Raw genomic sequence first — 15901 nt, 5'->3', positions numbered from 1 at the left:
AGAGATACCTCTCCGTCATACGGAGTGACAAATCCCAGTCTTGATCCGTGTCAACCCAACAGACACTTTCGGAGATACCCGTAGTATACCTTTATAGTCACCCAGTTACGTTATGACGTTTGGTACACCCAAAGCACTCCTACGGTATCCGGGAGTTACACGATCTCATGGTCTAAGGAAAAGATACTTGACATTGGAAAACTCTAGCAAACGAACTATACGATCTTGTGCTATGTTTAGGATTGGGTCTTGTCCATCACATCATTCTCCTAATGATGTGATCTCGTTATCAATGACATCCAATGTCCATAGTCAGGAAACCATGACTATCTGTTGATCAACGAGCTAGTCAACTAGAGGCTTACTAGGGACATGTTGGTGTCTAAGTATTCACACATGTATTACGATTTCCGGATAACACAATTATAGCATGAATAAAAGACAATTATCATGAACAAGGAAATATAATAATAATCCTTTTATTATTTCCTCTAGGGCATATTTCCAACAGTCTCCCACTTGCACTAGAGTCAATAATCTAGTTACATTGTGATGAATCGAACACCCATGGAATTCTGGTGTTGATCATGTTTTGCTCTAGGGAGAGGTTTAGTCAACGGATCTGCTACATTCAGGTCCGTATGTACTTTACAAATTTCTATGTCTCCATCTTGAACATTTTCACGGATGGAGTTGAGGCGACGCTTGATGTCCCTTGTCTTCTTGTGAAACCTGGGCTCCTTGGCAAGTGCAGTAGCTCCAGTGTTGTCACAGAAGAGCTTGATCGGCCCCGACGCATTGGGTATGACTCCTAGGTCGGTGATGAACTCCTTCACCCAAATTGCTTCATGTGCTGCCTCCGAGGCTGCCATGTACTCCGCTTCACATGTAGATCCCGTCACAACGCTCTGCTTGCAACTGCACCAGCTTACTACCCCACCATTCAAAATATACACGTATCCGGTTTGTGACTTAGAGTCATCCAGATCTGTGTCGAAGCTAGCGTCGACGTAACCTTTTACGACGAGCTCTTCGTCACCTCCATAAACGAGAAACATTTCCTTAGTCCTTTTCAGGTACTTCAGGATATTCTTGACCGCTGTCCAGTGTTCCTTGCCGGGATTACTTTGGTACCTTCCTACCAAACTTACGGCAAGGTTTACATCAGGTCTGGTACACAGCATGGCATACATAATAGAACCTATGGCTGAGGCATAGGGGATGACGCTCATCTCTTCTATATCTTCTGCCATGGTCGGACATTGAGCTGAGCTCAATTTCACACCTTGCAACATAGGCAAGAACCCCTTCTTAGACTGATCCATATTGAACTTCTTCAATATCTTATCAAGGTATGTGCTTTGTGAAAGACCTATGAGGCGTCTTGATCTATCTCTGTAGATCTTGATGCCTAATATATAAGCAGCTTCTCCAAGGTCCTTCATTGAAAAACTCTTATTCAAGTAGGCCTTAATGCTGTCCAAAAGCTCTATATCATTTCCCATCAAAAGTATGTCATCTACATATAATATGAGAAATGCTACAGAGCTCCCACTCACTTTCTTGTAAACGCAGGCTTCTCCATAAGTCTGCATAAACCCAAACGCTTTGATCATCTCATCAAAGCGAATGTTCCAACTCCGAGATGCTTGCACCAGCCCATAAATCGAGCGTTGGAGCTTGCACACCTTGTCAGCATTCTTAGGATCGACAAAACCTTCCGGCTGCATCATATACAATTCTTCCTTAAGGAAACCATTAAGGAATGCCGTTTTGACGTCCATTTGCCATATCTCATAATCATAGAATGCGGCAATTGCTAACATGATTCGGACGGACTTCAGCTTCGCTACCGGTGAGAAAGTCTCATCGTAGTCAACCCCTTGAACTTGTCGATAACCCTTAGCGACAAGCCGAGCTTTATAGATGGTAACATTACCATCTGCGTCTGTCTTCTTCTTAAAGATCCATTTATTTTCTATGGCTCGCCGCTCAACGGGCAAGTCAGTCAAAGTCCATACTTCGTTTTCATACATGGATCTTATCTCAGATTTCATGGCTTCCAGCCATTTGTCGGAATCCGGGCCCGCCATCGCTTCTTCATAGTTCGAAGGTTCACCGTTGTCTAACAACATGATTTCCAAGACAGGGTTGCCGTACCACTCTGGTGCGGAACGTGTCCTTGTGGACCTACGAATTTCAGTAGGAGCTCGATCAGAAGTATCTTGATCATCATTATTAACCTCCTCTCTAGTCGGTGCAGGCACCCTAGGAACATTTTCTTGAGTTGCGCCATTTTCCGGTTCAAGAGGTAATACTTCACCAAGTTCTACTTTCCTCCCACTTACTTCTTTCGAGAGAAACTCCTTCTCTAAAAAGGATCCATTCTTGGCAACAAAGATCTTGCCTTCGGATCTGAGGTAGAAGGTGTACCCAATAGTTTCTTTAGGGTATCCTATGAAGACGCATTTTTCCGACTTGGGTTCGAGCTTTTCAGGTTGAAGTTTCTTGACATAAGCATCGCATCCCCAAACTTTTAGAAATGACAGCTTAGGTTTCTTCCCAAACCATAATTCATACGGTGTTGTCTCAACGGATTTCGACGGAGCCCTATTTAAAGTGAATGCGGCAGTCTCTAAAGCATAGCCCCAAAAAGATAGCGGTAAATCGGTAAGAGACATCATAGATCGCACCATATCCAATAGAGTGCGATTACGATGTTCGGACACACCATTACGCTGAGGTGTTCCAGGCAGCGTGAGTTGTGAAACTATTCCACATTTTCTTAAGTGTGTGCCAAATTCGTGACTCAAGTATTCTCCTCCACGATCTGATCGTAGGAACTTGATTTTCCTGTCACATTGATTTTCAACCTCACTCTGAAATTCCTTGAACTTTTCAAAGGTCTCAGACTTGTGTTTCATTAAATAGATATACCCATATCTACTCAAGTCATCAGTGAGGGTGAGAACATAACGATAGCCACCGCGAGCCTCAACACTCATTGGACCGCACACATCAGTATGTATGATTTCCAATAAGTTGGTCGCTCGCTCCATTGTTCCTGAGAACGGAGTCTTGGTCATTTTACCCATGAGGCATGGTTCGCACGTGTCAAATGATTCGTAATCAAGAGACTCTAAAAGTCCATCTGCATGGAGCTTCTTCATGCGTTTGACACCTATGTGACCAAGGCGGCAGTGCCACAAGTATGTGGGACTATCATTATCAACCTTACATCTTTTGGTACTCACACTATGAATATGTGTAGCATTACGCTCGAGATTCATTAAGAATAAACCATTCACCATCGGAGCATGACCATAAAACATATCTCTCATATAAATAGAACAACCATTATTCTCAGATTTAAATGAGTAGCCATCTCGAATTAAATGAGATCCTGATACAATGTTCATGCTCAAAGCTGGCACTAAATAACAATTATTGAGGTTTAAAACTAATCCCGTAGGTAAATCTAGAGGTAGCGTGCCGACGGCGATCACATCGACCTTGGAACCATTCCCGACGCGCATCGTCACCTCGTCCTTCGCCAGTCTCCGCTTATTCCGCAGCTCCTGCTTTGAGTTACAAATGTGAGCAACTGCACCGGTATCAAATACCCAGGAGCTACTACGAGTACTGGTAAGGTACACATCAATTACATGTATATCACATATACCTTTCGTTTTGCCGGCCTTCTTGTCCGCTAAGTATTTGGGGCAGTTCCGCTTCCAGTGACCATTTCCCTTGCAATAAAAGCACTCAGTCTCGGGCTTGGGTCCATTCTTTGGCTTCTTCCCGGCAGCTTGCTTGCCGGGCGTGGCAACTCCCTTGCCGTCCTTCTTGAAGTTCTTCTTACCCTTGCCTTTCTTGAACTTAGTGGTTTTATTCACCATCAACACTTGATGTTCCTTTTTGACTTCTACCTCTGCTGATTTCAGCATTGCAAATACTTCAGGGATGGTATTTTCCATCCCCTGCATATTGAAGTTCATCACAAAGCTCTTGTAGCTCGATGGAAGCGACTGAAGGATTCTGTCAATGACCGCGTCATCCGGGAGATTAACTCCCAGCTGAGTCAAGCGGTTATGTAATCCAGACATAGTGAGTATGTGTTCACTGACAGAACTATTTTCCTCCATCTTACAGCTGAAGAACTTGTCAGAGACTTCATATCTCTCGACTCGGGCATGAGCTTGAAAAACCATTTCAGCTCTTCGAACATCTCATATGCTCCGTGTCTCTCAAAACGCTTTTGGAGCCCCGGTTCTAAGCTGTAAAGCATGCCGCACTGAACGAAGGAGTAATCATCAGCACGTGTCTGCCAAGCGTTCATAACGTCTTGGTTCTGTGGGACGGGTGCGTCACCTAGCGGTGCTTCTAGGACATAATCTTTCTTGGCAGCTATGAGGATGATCCTCAGGTTCCGGACCCAGTCCGTGTAGTTGCTGCCATCGTCTTTCAGCTTGGTTTTCTCTAGGAACGCGTTGAAGTTGAGGACTACGTTGGCCATTTGATCTACAAGACATATTGTAAATATTTTAGACTAAGTTCATGATAATTAAGTTCATCTAATCAAATTATTCAATGAACTCCCACTTAGATAGACATCCCTCCAGTCATCTAAGTATAACATGATCCGAGTTAACTAGGCCGTGTCCGATCATCACGTGAGACGGACTAGTCAACATCGGTGAACATCTTCATGTTGATGGTATCTTCTATACGACTCATGCTCGACCTTTCGGTCTTCTGTGTTCCGAGGCCATGTCTGTACATGCTACGCTCGTCAAGTCAACCTAAGTGTTTGCATGTGTAAATCTGTCTTACACCCGTTGTATGTGAACGTTGGAATCTATCACACCCGATCATCACGTGGTGCTTCGAAACAACGAACTGTCGCAACGGCGCACAGTTAGGGGGAACACTTTCTTGAAATTATTATAAGGGATCATCTTATTTACTACCGTCGTTCTAAGTAAACAAGATGCAAAAACATGATAAACATCACATGCAATCAAATAATAATAGTGACATGATATGGCCAATATCACATAGCTCCTTTGATCTCCATCTTGGGGCTCCATGATCATCTTGTCACCGGCTTGACACCATGATCTCCATCATCATGATCTCCATCATCGTGTCTCCATGAAGTTGCTCGCCAACTATTACTTCTACTACTATGGCTAACACGTTTAGCAATAAAGTAAAGTAATTTACATGGCGTTTCTCAATGACACGCAGGTCATGCAAAAAATAAAGACAACTCCTATGGCTCCTGCCGGTTGTCATACTCATCGACATGCAAGTCGTGATTCCTATTACAATAGCATGAACATCTCATACATCACATATATATCATTCATCACAACTTTGGCCATATCACATCACAAAACACTTGCTGCAAAAACAAGTTAGATGTCCTCTAATTGTTGTTGCAAGTTTTACGTGGCTGCAAAAGGGTTCTAGCAAGAACGTTTTCTTACCTACGTGAAAGACACAACATGATTTGTCAACTTCTATTTACCCTTCATAAGGACCCTTTTCATCGAATCCGCTCCAACTAAAGTGGGAGAGACAGACACCCGCCAGCCACCTTATGCAACTAGTGCATGTCAGTCGGTGGAACCGGTCTCACTTAAGCGTACGTGTAAGGTTGGTCCAGGCCGCTTCATCCCACAATACCGTTGAAGCAAGATAAGACTAGTAGCGGCAAGAAAGTTGACAACATCAACGCCCACAACAAATTGTGTTCTACTCGTGCATAGAGAACTACACAAAGACCTAGCTCATGATGCCACTGTTGGGGAACGTTGCAGAAAACAAAAAATTTCCTACGGTTTCACCAAGATCCATCTAGGAGTTCATCTAGCAACGAGTGATCGGATTGCATCTACATACCTTTGTAGATCACACGCGGAAGCGTTCAAAGAACGGGGATGAGGAAGTCGTACTCGACGTGATCCAAATCATCGGAGATCCTAGCGTCGAACGGACGGCACCTCCGCGTTCAACACACATACGGTCAGCGTGACGTCTCCTCCTTCTTGATCCAGCAAGGGGAAAGGAGAGGTTGAGGAAAATGGCTCCAGCAGCAGCACGACGGCATGGTGATGGTGGAGCTGCAGTACTCCGGCAGGGCTTCGCCAAGCTCTATGGAGGAGGAGGAGGTGTTGGAGAGGGAGAGGGAGGCACCAAAAAGCGCAGGTCTGAGGCCCTCCCTCCCCCCCACTATATATAGGGGGCCTAGGGGGGCGGCGGCCCTAGGAGATGCAATCTCCTAGGGGGGCGGCGGCCAAGGGGTGGGGGGCTTGCCCCCCAAGCAAGGGGGCGCCCCTTTTAGGGTTTCCCCACCCTAGGCGCATGGGCCCTAGGGGAAAGTGGCGCCCCAGACCACTTTGGGCTGGATCCCTTCCCACTTCAGCCCATGGGGCCCTCCAGGATAGGTGGCCCCACTCGGTGGACCCCCGGGACCCTTCTGGTGGTCCCGGTATAATACCGGTGACCCCGAAACTTGTCCCGATGGCCGAAATAGCACTTCCTATATATAATTCTTTACCTCCGGACCATTCTGGAACTCCTCGTGACGTCTGGGATCTCATCCGGGACTCCAAACAACTTTCGGGTTACTGCATATACATATCCCTACAACCCTAGCGTCACCGAACCTTAAGTGTGTAGACCCTACGGGTTCGGGAGACATGTAGACATGACCGAGATGGCTCTCCGGTCAATAACCAACAGCGGGGTCTGGATACCCATGTTGGCTCCGACATGCTCCTCGATGATCTCATCGGATGAACCACGATGTCGAGGATTCAAGCAACCCCATATACAATTCCCTTTGTCAATCGGTACGTTACTTGCCCGAGATTCGATCATCGGTATCCCAATACCTCGTTCAATCTCGTTACCGGCAAGTCACTTTACTTGTACCGTTATGCATGATCCCGTGACCAGACACTTGGTCACTTTGAGCTCATTGTGATGGTGCATTACCGAGTGGGCCCAAGAGATACCTCTCCGTCATACGGAGTGACAAATCCCAGTCTTGATCCGTGTCAACCCAACAGACACTTTCGGAGATACCTGTAGTATACCTTTATAGTCACCCAGTTACGTTGTGACGTTTGGTACACCCAAAGCACTCCTACGGTATCCGGGAGTTACACGATCTCATGGTCTAAGGAAAAGATACTTGACATTGGAAAACTCTAGCAAACGAACTATACGATCTTGTGCTATGTTTAGGTTTGGGTCTTGTCCATCACATCATTCTCCCAATGATGTGATCTCGTTATCAATGACATCCAATGTCCATAGTCAGGAAACCATGACTATCTGTTGATCAACGAGCTAGTCAACTAGAGGCTTACTAGGGACATGTTGGTGTCTAAGTATTCACACATGTATTACGATTTCCGGATAACACAATTATAGCATGAATAAAAGACAATTATCATGAACAAGGAAATATAATAATAATCCTTTTATTATTGCATCTAGGGCATATTTCCAACAGTTCCCTTTGTCATCAGTATGTTACTTGCCCAAGATTCGACCGTCGGTATCTCAATACCTAGTTTCAATCTCATTACCGACAAGTCTCTTTACTCGTTCCGTAATACATCATCCCGTAACTAACTCATTAGTTGCAATGCTTGCAAGGATTAAGTGATGTGCATTGCCGAGAGGGCCCAGAGATACCTCTCCGACAATCGGAGTGACAAATCCTAATCTCGAAATACGCCAACCCAACAAGTACCTTCAGAGACACCTGTAGAGCACCTTTATAATCACCCAGTTACGTTGTGACGTTTGGTAGCACAAAAAGTGTTCCTCCGGTAAACGGGGGTTGCATAATCTCATAGTCATAGGAACATGTATAAGTCATGAAGAAAGCAATAGCAACATACTAAACGATCGTGTGCTAAGCTAACGGAATGGGTCAAGTCAATCACATCATTCTCCTAATGATGTGATATCATTAATCAAATGACAACTCTTTGTCTATGGTTAGGAAACTTAACCATCTCTGATCAACGAGCTAGTCAAGTAGAGGCATACTAGTGACATACTGTTTGTCTATGTATTCACACATCTATTATGTTTCCGGTTAATACAATTCTAGCATGAATAATAAACATTTATCATGATATAAGGAAATAAATAATAACTTTATTATTGCCTCTAGGGCATATTTCCTTCAGTCTCCCACTTGCACTAGAGTCAATAATCTAGATTACACAGTAATGATTCTAACACCCATGGAGCCTTGGTGCTGATCATGTTTTGCTCGTGGAAGAGGCTTAGTCAACGGATCTGCAACATTCAGATCCGTATGTATCTTGCAAATTTCTATGTCTCCCACCTGGACTAAATCCCGGATGGAATTGAAGCGTCTCTTGATGTGCTTGGTTCTCTTGTGAAATCTGGATTTCTTCGCCAAGGCAATTGCACCAGTATTGTTACAAAAGATTTTCATTGGACCCGATGCACTAGGTATGACACCTAGATCGGATATGAACTCCTCCATCCAGACTCCGTCATTTGCTGCTTCCGAAGCAGCTATGTACTCCGCTTCACACGTAGATCCCGCCACGACGCTTTGTTTAGAACTGCACCAACTTACAGCTCCACCGTTCAATGTAAACATGTATCCGGTTTGCGATTTAGAATCGTCCGGATCAGTGCCAAAGCTTGCATCAATGTAACCATTTACGATGAGCTCTTTGTCACCTCCATAAACGAGAAACATATCCTTAGTCCTTTTCAGGTATTTCAGGATGTTCTTGACCACTGTCCAATGATCCACTCCTGGATTACTTTGGTACCTCCCTGCTAGACTTATAGCAAGGCACACATCAGGTCTGTTACACAACATTGCATACATGATAGAGCCTATGGCTGAAGCATAGGGAACATCTTTCATTTTCTCTCTATCTTCTGCATTGGTCGGGCATTAAGTCTTACTCAACTTTACACCTTGTAACACAGGCAAGAACCCTTTCTTTGCTTGATCCATTTTGAACTTCTTCAAAACTTTGTTAAGGTATGTGCTTTGTGAAAGTCCAATTAAGCGTCTTGATCTATCTCTATAGATCTCGATGCCCAATATATAAGCAGCTTCACTAAGGTCTTTCATTGAAAAACTCTTATTCAAGTATCCCTTTATGCTATCAAGAAATTCTATATCATTTCCAATCAACAATATGTCATCCACATATAATATTAGAGATGCCATAGAGCCCCCACTCACTTTCTTGTAAATACAGGCTTCTCCAAAAGTCTGTACAAAACCAAATGCTTTGATCACACTATCAAAGCGTTTATTCCAACTCCGAGAGGCTTTCACTAGTCCATAAATGGATCGTTGGAGCTTGCACACTTTGTTAGCTCCCTTTGGATTGACAAAACCTTCCGGTTGCATCATATACAACCCTTCTTCTAGAAATCCATTCAGGAATGCAGTTTTGACATCCATTTGCCAAATTTCATAATCATAAAATGCGGCAATTGCTAACATGATTCAGACAGACTTAAGCATCGCTACGGGTGAGAAGGTCTCATCGTAGTCAATCCCTTGAACTTGTCGAAAACCTTTTGCAACAAGTCGAGCTTTATAGACAGTAACATTACCGTCAGCGTCAGTCTTCTTCTTGAAGATCCATTTATTTTCAATTGCTTGCCGATCACCGAGGAAGTCAACCAAAGTCCACACTTTGTTCTCATACATGGATCCCATCTCAGATTTCATGGCCTCAAGCCATTTTGCGGAATCTGGGCTCACCATCGCTTCTTCATAGTTCGTAGGTTCGTCATGGTCTAGTAACATATCTTCCAGAACAGGATTACCATACCACTCTGGTGCGGATCTTACTCTGGGTGACCTACGAGGTTCAGTAACGACTTGATCTAAAGTTTCATGATCATCATCATTAACTTCCTCACTAATAGGTGTAGGTGTCGCAGAAACCGGTTTCTGTTGAAGCTTTTTCACATAAGCATCGCAGCCCCAAACTTTGAGAAACGACAACTTTAGTTTTTTTTACCAAACCACAGTTCATAAGGCGTCGTCTCAACGGATTTCGATGGTGCCCTATTTAACGTGAATGCGGCCGTCTCTAAAGCATAACCCCCAAACGATAGCGGTTAATCAGTAAGAGACATCATAGATCACACCATATCTAGTAAAGTACGATTACGACGGTCGGACACACCATTACGCTGTGGTGTTCCGGGTGGCGTGAGTTGTGAAACTATTCCGCATTGTTTCAAATGAAGACCAAACTCATCACTCAAATATTCTCCTCCACGATCAGATCGTAGAAACTTTATTTTCTTGTTAAGATGATTTTCAGCTTCACTCTGAAATTCTTTGAACTTTTCAAACGTTTCAGACTTATGTTTCATTAAGTAGATATACCCATATCTGCTTAAATCATCTGTGATGGTGAGAAAATAACGATATCCGCCCCGAGCCTCAACATTCATCGGACCACATACATCTATATGTATGATCTCCAACAAATCTGTTGCTCTCTCCATAGTACCGGAGAACGGCGTTTTAGTCATCTTGCCCATGAGGCACGGTTCACAAGTACTAAGTGATTCATAATCAAGTGGTTCCAACAGTCCATCAGTATGGAGTTTCTTCATGCGTTTTACATCGATATGACCTAAACGGCAGTGCCACAAATAAGTTGCACTATCATTATCAACTCTGCATCTTTTGGCTTCAATATTATGAATATGTGTATCACTACTATCGAGATTCAACAAAAATAGACCACTCTTCAAGGGTGCATGACCATAAAAGATATTACTCATATAAATAGAACAACCATTATTCTCTGATTTAAATGAATAACCGTCTCGCATCAAACAAGATCCAGATATAATGATCATGCTCAACGCTGGCACCAAATAACAATTATATAGGTCTAATACTAATCCCGAAGGTAGATGCAGAGGTAGTGTGCCGACCGTGATCACATCGACTTTGGAACCATTTCCCACGCGCATCATCACCTCGTCCTTAGCCAATCTTTGCTTAATCCGTAGCCCCTGTTTCGAGTTGCAAATATTAGCAACAGAACCAGTATCAAATACCCAGGTGCTACTGCGAGCATTAGTAAGGTACACATCAATAACATGTATATCACATATACCTTTGTTCACCTTGCCATCCTTCTTATCCGCCAAATACTTGGGGAAGTTCCGCTTCCAGTGACCAGTCTGCTTGCAGTAGAAGCACTCAGTCTCTGGCTTAGGTCCAGACTTGGGTTTCTTCTCCTGAGCAGCAACTTGCTTGCTGTTCTTTTTTAAGTTCCCCTTCTTCTTCCCTTTGCCCTTTTCTTGAAACTGGTGGTCTTATTGACCATCAACACTTGATGCTCCTTCTTGATTTCTACCTCCGCTGCCTTTAGCATTGCGAAGAGCTGGGGAATTGTCTTTATCCATCCCTTGCATGTTATAGTTCATCATGAAGCTCTTGTAGCTTGGTGGCAGTGATTGGAGAATTCTGTCAATGACGCTATCATCCGGAAGATTAACTCACAGTTGAATCAAGTGATTATAGTACCCAGACATCTTGAGTATATGCTCACTGACAAAACTATTCTCCTCCATCTTGCAGCTGTAGAACTTATTGGAGACTTCATATCTCTCAATCCGGGCAATCTTTTGAAATATTAACTTCAACTCCTGGAACATCTCATATGCTCCATGACGTTCAAAACGTCGTTGAACTCCCGGTTCTAAGCCGTAAAGCATGGCACACTAAACTATCGAGTAGTCATCAACACGTGACTGCCAGGCATTCACAATGTCTGTAGTTGCTGGCGCAGGTGGTACACCTAGCGGTGCTTCCAAGACGTAACTTTTTTGTGCAGCAATGAGGATAATCCTCAAGTTACGGACCCAGTCCGTGTAATTGCTACCATCATCTTTCAACTTTGCTTTCTCAAGGAACGCATTAAAATTCAACAAAACAACAACACGGGCCATCTATCTACAATCAACATAGACAAGCAAGATACTATCAGGTACTAAGTTCATGATAATTTTAAGTTCAATTAATCATATTACTTAAGAACTCCCACTTAGATAGACATCCCTCTAATCCTCTAAGTGATCACGTGATCCATATCAACTAAACCATGTCCGATCATCACGTGAGATGGAGTAGTTTCAATGGTGAACATCACTATGTTGATCATATCTACTATATGATTCATGCTCGGCCTTTCGGTCTCTGTGTTACGAGGCCATATCTGTTATATGCTAGGCTCGTCAAGTTTAACCTGAGTATTCCGCGTGTGCAACTGTTTTGCACCTGTTGTATTTGAACGTAGAGCCTATCACACCCGATCATCACGTGGTGTCTCAGCACGAAGAACTTTCGCAACGGTGCATACTCAGGGACAACACTTTATACTTTGATAATTTAGTGAGGGGTCATCTTATAATGCTACTGTCAAAGCTAGATAAGATGCATAAAAGATAAACATCACATGCAATCAATATAAGTGATATGATATAGCCATCATCATCTTGTGCTTGTGATCTCCATCTCCGAAGCACCGTCATGATCACCATCGTCACCGGCGCGACACCTTGATGTCCATCGTAGCATCGTTGTCGTCTCGCCAATCGTATGCTTCTACGACTATCGCTACCGCTTAGTGATAAAGTAAAGCATTACAGGGCGATTGCATTGCATACAATAAAGCGACAACCATATGGCTCCTGCCAGTTGCCGATAACTTGGTTACAAAACATGATCATCTCATACAATAAAAATTTAGCATCATGTCTTGACCATATCACATCACAACATGCCCTGCAAAAACAAGTTAGACGTCCTCTACTTTGTTGTTGCAAATTTTACGTGGCTGCTACGGGCTAAGCAAGAACCGTTCTTACCTACGCATCAAAACCACAACGATAGTTTGTCAAGTTGGTGTTGTTTTAACCTTCGCAAGGACCGGGCGTAGCCACACTCGGTTCAACTAAAGTTGGAGAAACTGACACCCGCTAGCCACCTGTGTGCAAAGCACGTCGGTAGAACCAGTCTCGCGTAAGCGTACGCGTAATGTCAGTCCGGGCCGCTTCATCCAACAATACCGCCGAACCAAAGTATGACATGCTGGTAAGCAGTATGACTTATATCGTCCACAACTCACTTGTGTTCTACTCGTGCATATGACATCTACGCATAAAACCTGGCTCTGATACCACTGTTGGGGAACGTAGTAATTTCAAAAAATATCTTACGCACACGCAAGATCATGGTGATGCATAGCAACGAGAGGCGAGAGTGTTGTCCACGTACCCTCGTAGACCGACAGTGGAAGCGTTTGCACAACGCGGTTGATGTAGTAGTACGTCTTCACGATCCGACCGATCAAGTACCGAACGTACGACACCTCCGAGTTCAGCACACGTTCATCCCGATGACATCCCTTGAACTCCGATCCAGCCGAGTGCTGAGGGAGAGTTTCGTTAGCACGACGGCGTGGTGACGATGATGATGTTCTACCGACACAGGGTTTCGCCTAAGCACCGCTACAGTATTATCGAGGTGGATTATGCTGGAGGGGGGCACTGCACATGGCTAAAAGATCAAGCCATCAATTGTTGTCTCTAGGGTGCCCCCCTGCCCCTATATATAAAGGAGCAAGGAGGGTGCGGCCGGCCAGGAGAGAGGGCACGCCAGGAGGAGTCCTACTCCCACCGGGAGTAGGACTCCCCCCTTTCCTAGTTGGATTAGGACTTGGGAGGGGGAAAGAGGAGGGAGAGAGGAAGGAAGGGGGGGGGCTCTCCTTGTCCTATTTGAACTACGGGGGAAGGGGCGGGTGGCCCAGCCCTGGCCGCCTCTCCTCTTCTCCGTAAAGTCCCACTAAGTCCCATTAACCTCCCGGCCTCCCGGGGGGTTCTGGTAACCTCCCGGTACTCCGGTAAAATCCCGATTTCACCCGGAACACTTCCGATATCCAAACATAGGCTTCCAATATATCAATTTTCATGTCTCGACCATTTCGAGACTCCTCGTCATGTCTGTGATCACATCCGGGACTCCGAACAACCTTCGGTACATCAAAACATATAAACTCATAATATAACTGTCATCAAAATGTTAAGCGTGCGGACCCTACGGATTCGAGAACTATGTAGACATGACCGAGACACGTCTTCGGTCAATAACCAATAGCGGAACCTGGATGCTCATATTGGCTCCCACATATTCTTGTAAGATCTTTATCGGTCAGACCGCATATCAACATACGTTGTTCCCTTTGTCATCGGTATGTTACTTGCCCGAGATTCGATCCTCAATATCTCAATACCTAGTTTCAATCTCGTTACTGGCAAGTCTCTTTACTCATTCCGTAATACATCATCCCGCAACTAACTCATTAGTTGCAATGCTTGCAAGGCTTAAGTGATGTGCATTACCGAGAGGGCCCAGAGATACCTCTCTGATAATCAGAGTGACAAATCCTAATCTCGAAATATGCCAACCCAACAAGTACCTTCGGAGACACCTGTAGAGAACCTTTATAATCACCCAGTTACGTTGTGACGTTTGTTAGCACACAAAGTGTTCCTCCGGTAAACGGGAGTTGCATAATCTCATAGTCATAGGAACATGTATAAGTCATGAAGAAAGCAATAGCAACATACTAAACGATCGTGTGCTAAGCTAACGGAATGGGTCAAGACAATCACATCATTCTCCTAATGATGTGATCTCATTAATCAAATGACAACTCTTTGTCTATGGTTAGGAAACTTAACCATCTCTGATCAACGAGCTAGTCAAGTAGAGGCATACTAGTGACATACTGTTTGTCTATGTATTCACACATCTATTATGTTTCCGGTTAATACAATTCTAGCATGAATAATAAACATTTATCATGATATAAGGAAATAAATAATAACTTTATTATTGCCTCTAGGGCATATTTCCTTCACTTTCTGCTCTGAAGGAGAAGCTGATCAACTCACCACCAGTAAGACGCATGCGGGCGAGGAAACGGGCCTATCCATCTCCTCCAATCTACGACATACTGCGTCCTTTCTCGACCTCCATAGTGTACGGCCCCCAGGAGTCTCAAATGTCATAGTGTCTCCTGTCAGCTTGTTGAATTTCAACCTCACATTGCATGGGACGATCTGTGTAAAAAAAGCAAAATGACACAATGCAGTAATGCCAACACTAAAAAAATAGTTGTTACATTTCATATAATTTCTTATCGCCGCATGACGAAAACTCGGCTGGAAGTAGATACCGAACAGCTTGCCAGTTGCAAGGCTGCTGGCGCACCTTGACTTGCACAGTCGACATGGTGGTGGTGGTGGTGACGCCATTTTCCTAAAGCAATATGAGCAAAGGATTAACGATCCACTTCACAGGAAATAAAAACAGTAGCATGTGATATTTTTGGTTCTTCTTCATTTATATTTTCATAACTTACTAACACCTTCTAGAATAGAACCAACAGCTAGCAGGCAAATGCCAAATCTTGCCTAATAAGATTTGGTTCTTCTTCCATGAGAAGCAATTTGATGGACAATTATAATCCTAAGATGTAGTAACATATAAGATGACAAGGTACCACCTACTAAAGCATTTCAGTGGCACCTATTGCCGAAAAAACTTTTCACAAATATCTACCAAATGAGGTGGTGGCACCTATTGCCTAAGATAATTGATTAAAAAACAAGTGGAAAATTTAACTAAATTGGCACCTACATTTTTCCAAAAAATAACTTATTACAGAAAAACAAAAGCATCTAGCTATCCATGTACAGAAAAAAATAACAATAAAATGGTGCATTTCTTTCCAAGCATCTAGCTAGGTGGTGCCAAATCTTCAGAGCTATC

This window comes from Triticum urartu, chromosome 3A (assembly GCF_056163025.1).
Source record: "Triticum urartu cultivar PI428250 chromosome 3A, HENAU_Tu73, whole genome shotgun sequence".
NCBI classification, from domain to species: domain Eukaryota; kingdom Viridiplantae; phylum Streptophyta; class Magnoliopsida; order Poales; family Poaceae; genus Triticum; species Triticum urartu.
Note: the sequence above shows the minus strand (reverse complement) of the source record.